This window comes from Dasypus novemcinctus, chromosome 28 (genome assembly GCF_030445035.2).
Source record: "Dasypus novemcinctus isolate mDasNov1 chromosome 28, mDasNov1.1.hap2, whole genome shotgun sequence".
Lineage (NCBI taxonomy): Eukaryota > Metazoa > Chordata > Mammalia > Cingulata > Dasypodidae > Dasypus > Dasypus novemcinctus.
Window position 1 is genome coordinate 4,483,823 of NC_080700.1, and position 6,210 is coordinate 4,490,032.

Here is a 6,210-nt window from a genome sequence, read left to right on the forward strand (position 1 = left end):
TGTATGTGGTTGAAACTATAATGTTGAGAAAACTCTTTAGAAAATATAATAAGGATGGTTATCTGTTTAAGCTGTTTAAGGGGGGACATCTGACACAGGACAGGCTTTTAGGGAGTGTGTGAGTGCTCATTTTGTCATAGTGGGTTATATCATTGGATGGAGGTCCATACAATTAGTATATAGGTATACCCACATCCTGTGGAGGACTGATGTTCTCAAACAGAGGGAATTGTATCTCTCAAGAGAATTGGTGGTTCCCAGTGGCTGAGGGCAGTCGAGGATGTCGAGCCCTCAGCATTGTTGCAAGTATCTGTGAATATGGCCCTTCAATTAATGAAGACTCTTTGTCACTGTGGGCCCTGAGGGGAGGGGGTGAGAGATACTGAATAGATGGAATCAGTGTAACTGTGGGGCCATGGAAGTGTTCCACAAGATCATGCAATGGTGGATATAGGACATATTACATTACACCCAAAATGTATAAAAGTCTATAGGCTAAAATGTAAACCATAATGTAAAACATAAGATAACTAAAAATTTATTAAATTGTATAGTCTAAAATATAAACCATAATGTAAACCCAAATGGAACCTTGTTTGAAAGTTATGTTTCACTATCTGAACATCAGCTACAGCAAATATAATATGAACATGTAAAAAGATCATTGCTGGGGAAGGGACAGTGTTTGATGTTGGATATGTGGGAGTAACCTATATTGTATATGTGAATTATTGTGATCTAAAACTTGTGAAGACAAACAATAATTAGAAAAAAAGAAAGGAAAGAATGTAGACACTGAGGAAGAAATGAAAGAAATTTCCTTACTGTACATACAGGGCAAAACCTATTGCAGTAGTGAAATCCAAAATCACAAAAAAAAAAAAAAAAAAAAAAAAGCTTTTTCATTTTTTTCATTTGTTGATACCCAATTTATTTTTTCTTTATTCAATTTTTCTAAATTAGTATGTATTCTATATCTAACCTTTAAACCCATTCCATTTTACTATTAATGGAACTTGCCAATATATTAGGCTTCATTTTTTAAGGTATTTTGGACCATAGAGAGGTTAAGCTATAGCAGGGGAGGAACACCGGTGTGAGGTGTTATTGATGGGGAGAACATAGTTGGGAGTTCTCCAGGACATGTATACAGGGTACAGAAAAATGTTTGGATATTTTCATAGTAGTTACATTTAAAAATGACACCTGAGCTAGTGCTTAGTTCCTAGCCTGGGGAGGTATATCACAATCTCCAAAAGAACAGCAACAATCCCCAAAGTTCAGTGGCAAAGACCAATAAAGAAGGATGGTCCTCTGATGAGCCCCTTGATACAGATGACTATGCTTATGAGCCTGTATACCTGAAATATGAACTAGGCCTAGAGCTGCAGGGTGCCTAAGATTTACCTCCTGAGAGCCTCCATTTTGCTCAAATGTGGCCACCCTCTAAGCCAAACTCAGCATGGAAACACATTACTTTCCCCACCAGGATGGAGCATGACTCCTGGGGATGAGCCTCCCTGGCACCAAGGGATTACTACCAAGCACCAGCTGATGATGTAACTAGGATAAGACCTTGAATAAAAGGGTCAATTCAGACCAGCAGAATATCTCCACCTATATATATCAGGTGTTAAAAACTGCTTTCTGACCTTGAATAAAAGGGGGAAATGGAAAGGACAAATGAATTTACATGGCTATGAGTCTCCAAAAAAGAGCCAGGAGGTCTTCAGTGGGGTCACACTTATGCATGTCTCAGCAAGTTCCCATAGTCAGTCAAAGTAGATACAACCCCAGGTACTGGCTCTCCTGAGTACTATAGAGACCCACAGATTCTATGGTCTTGGCAGATGACTCTGGAGTTCAGTGCCATGTCATTTGGCCCTACTTTGGAGTTTTTGTTTCTAAATGTGATGGAGCTGGACTCAGATGTGACCTTTCTACACATGCCTCTTCTGTTAGTTTTACTGGACCTGTGGTTGGTTCTGGGGTTGGTGTATACTCAGAAGACCTGAATATCTGACTGTCCATGTGACAGCCATGCCCTGAACCTCAGGAGACTTGCCAGTCCTACCCTCTGGCTTATCGGACTTACCCCAGACAGCTAACAGGGAAGGGAAGAAGGCCAACCACCATACATGGGAGCCAAGAGAGCCTACAAATGCAAGCAGGAAAATTGCATTTATCATCCACATGGAATCTAAGTCCCCTCTTGATTTAGAGGTGGAGTGGACATAACCATTCCAGGGTCCCCAGGATGGAGGAATAGAGTGCAGATTAGAGTGGACTTACTGATATTCTACTACCAATTATTGTGATTAGTAATGGAAGAAATTGTAGAATTGATGTGAATAAAGTGGCTATGGTAGCTGCTGAGGGTAAGGAGAGGGAAGAAGAGATATAATGTGGGGTCATTTTCAGGACTTGGAATTGTCCTGGGTGGTACTGCAGGGATAGATGCTAGACAATGTATATCCTGCCATGGCCCACTGGGTGGACTGGGGGAAGTGTAAACTACAATGTAAACCATTATCCATGTGGTGCAGCAGTGCTCAAAAATGTTTTCACCAAATGCAATGAATGTCCCATGATGATGAAAGAGGGTGGTGATGTGGGAGGAGTGGGGTGAGGAGGGTGGGGGGTAAATGGGAGCCTCATCTTTTTTGAATGTAACATAAAAAATGAAGAGAAAAAATGTATTATTATCATTGTAGCTTTTTAAACCACGGTTATGATTGATTTAATGATTAAAGGAATATTGACATTAAATAGCATTATTTTTCTCCAATCACTGCTTTTAACTTGTCAGATTTTCCTTTTCACTCCCTTGCATGGATTCAAGCAATTTCCAGTCATTCCTGCTAGGCCCATTCAGAACTGCCATCTCATATCTGTCACCGCTCCCAGCCTGTTCCTTCACTCCTCCTCACAATTCATACCCCGGAAGAGAAAGGTGGGGGTCATTTGTGGTGTCGGGGGAACACTTGAACATCTCATTGCAAGGTACTGGGGCCAGAGAGAAGGAAGACGCTTCGTCCTCACTTCCTGTTCAAGGCTGCCATCTACCATATCAGCGGCTATTCTGACATTTGGTTTCAGCATTGCAATAGTTTTTTTATCATTGCATTTTTTTTTGGTTAAAGTTACTCCAGAAACTATTTAAGATTTTACCAATAACAAAGATTTGACTAAATAACCAGGTTTAATTTCTTTCCTTTGTTTAAATATTACCATCATTAGAACACTTATTTATGATTCCAATAGAACAGTTGCAGCTGATGATGTCAGAGCAGATGGAATTACCTGTATTTTATCCAGGACTTCAGTGCTGTACATTCTACTGGCCATGTTTACAATGTTGCCCCAGGTATCATATTTCAGTTACATGAGATATTACAGGTCCATGGTTAATACCTGTAACATATCAGAATTAAGTTAACTAAATTCAAACTATGGCAAATATTTTAAAAGAAAAATTTAAGAGACTACTTGAATCATCATTCTTATACAAGCATCAGTCAAACTCATGGAGCTCAAAGGCAAAGGAAAATAATCCCTATAATTTTGTCACCTCAGAAGTGTTAAAATGGTTTGTTCACTTTTTTCCTTCTAGCCACAATTCATGTTTATATGCCCATTTATCATTATCCCAGACTTATATATAAAATTAATATGCTTAAAAATACTAAACATCACATCTTTATTTTTCCATGTAGCTACAAAATTTTAGGCAAGAGATAAATGGTATATTGTTTTCTGGTGGCTCAGAGTCAATATTTATTTTAAAGGTCAATGGGAACACCAAGTGTGCTTACAATGCTTTACTTGGCTCTTCTGTCTCTGTTGGATTTATAGGCTCACTACACCATTTTACTAAAGTAACACCTCCCCTGCTTCCACCACCCATTCCAGCACATCCTCCCAGGGCCTTCTTTACATGTGAAAACTCTTCCGTCTCAGCCTTCCAGGGTGGCACTACCATCAGCACATCTATTTGTCAGATGAGGAAACAGAAGGATATGGTGGTCACAGGTGGTCGGTGGCAGAGCTGCATGTGGACCAGACCCTCCATGACCCCTGCTCAGAGTGACAAGCTTCTTGGGCATGTGGCTTGCTCCACCATGTGAATTATCTTCAATGCTATCCCATGGGCAAGTTCATTGACTTCAAGGTGTACAGGTGGTGGTTTCAATTCCCCCTGCTAAACCACTTTCTGAAGGACAAACCTGATTAATACTGCTGCTGGTATGGCATTTTACCCATTTCAACATTTAAAAAGGTGAAATGTATAAAATGCTTTGATGGAATATGCATTTTGGGAAATTTTTCACACAGGAAAATGACTGGTACTTATAAATACACACCTAGGAAAAGAAAATGGTAGACCCGAGGGAGGTCCCTAAGAAACTCCTACTTGGTGGAGAATCTGGAGGAGAAAGCAAGTAAACTTCACCCTCAGGGGGGAATAGTGATGCCTAGTGATCTCCAGACAAGCTCTGGGATACTGGTGTGTCCTGTGTTCCTGTGAGGAAGGAAAAACACCCCTGGGAATATAAGTCTCCTCAGAAATGAATTCTCTAAGGAAAATTCAAAAGGTCACTAAAGAGAGCTGTGAAGGCCACATGCTGCAGATCTGCCAACCATTTTCATGGGTTCACAGGTGGGGCCATGGCAGCATCTGTTACTTCACTGGATAAGCCCATACCCATGGGCACCACCAACAAGGAAAGTGACCATGACTGCTCTGAACCACTATCTTGGTTCCATGGTATTCCAGGTATTCCTGAGCTTGGGTGCATTTGGACACTTTGTAGGATGTGGAGACAGCACCTGGCATCAGGAAAAAAAGCCTTTCAGGGTCAGATGCTGGACATTATATGTCCTGCCATAACCCACTGAATGTACCAGGGGAGACTGTGAACTACAGGGAGAAACTATTATCTGTGTGGTGCCACAGTGCTCCAAAATGTGTTCACCAAATGTGATGAGTGTGCCACAATGATGGAGGAAGTTGTTGGTGTGGGAGGAGTGGGGTGTGTCGTGGGGGAATACAGGAAGCTCTTATATATATATATATATATATATATATATATATATATATATATATATATATATATATTGCAATGAATCATGCTTTATTTTTAGTCACATGGCATTCTCCATTCATATTAACTAAAGACTATTTCACCCACAGCTCTGTTTGGCTGCCAGTCTCTTGTCTCTCTCTTCTGCAATGGTGAGGTGGATTCTTTTTCCTCAGGGAAGAGAAATCCATGGTTTGTTGCCTTTGCCAATAATGAAAATGTTGGAGAGCCAGGTGGCAAAGCTGTTGCCATTGTCATCTTTCACATGAACCACATCAAAGAGCCAGGATGTCTCTCTCTGTTGGTGATCACACCAATTCTTCCAAGGTTAGCACCTCCAGTCACAATACACAGGTTACCCATATCAAACTTTATGAAATCAGTAATCTTGACTGTCTCCAAATCAATTTGAATGGTGTCATTCACCTTAATGAGAGGATCAGGATAGTGGATGGTGCAAGCATCAAAGGTCACCAGATGAGGGATTCCTTTTGTGCCTACAAAGATCTTCCTCAAATTGCACAACTTGTACTTGGCCTCCTCAGGTGTAATACGATGAACAGCAAAGTGACCCTTGGTATCATAGATCAGATGGAAATTCTCTCCGGTCTTGGCAATGCTGATGACATCCATAAAACCAGCAGGATAAGTTATATCAGTTCGGACCTTGCCATCAGTCTTTATGAACTGCTGCATACAAATCTTCTTTACTTCATCTCCTGTGAGGGCATATTTAAGCCTGTTCCTTAAGAAAATGATGAATGGGAGACATTCTCTCAGCTTGTGCAGACCAGTGGATGGACGAGGAGCAAACACACCAGTCAGTTTGTCCAGCATCCAGTGCTTTGCAGCTGCTACACCCTTCAAATGCTTCTTGGGACCACAAGCCATGGCTGTCGTAAGCACAGAAAGAGCTCTTATATTTTTTTAAAGTAACATTTTTTGTGATGTATATATCTTCAAAAAATACAATGTACAAAAATGATGAGGTGGGGAATTGGGGAATGGAGTATATAGGAATCTCTTATGTTTTTTACATTTTATATAATGTTTTTAAATGTAATATTCTTTGTGATCAATTAACTTCAATTTAAAAAGTGTAAAAAACAAACACGTTCAATGTCTA

General features: G+C 40.3%; 1 pseudogene; it reads right to left on the bottom strand.

Moving 5' to 3' along the window:
• Positions 1-5,126: 5,126 nt before the first annotated feature.
• LOC101438632 (small ribosomal subunit protein eS4, X isoform-like) lies at positions 5,127-5,975 on the bottom strand (annotated as a pseudogene).
• Between the last annotated feature and the right edge of the window lie 235 nt (positions 5,976-6,210).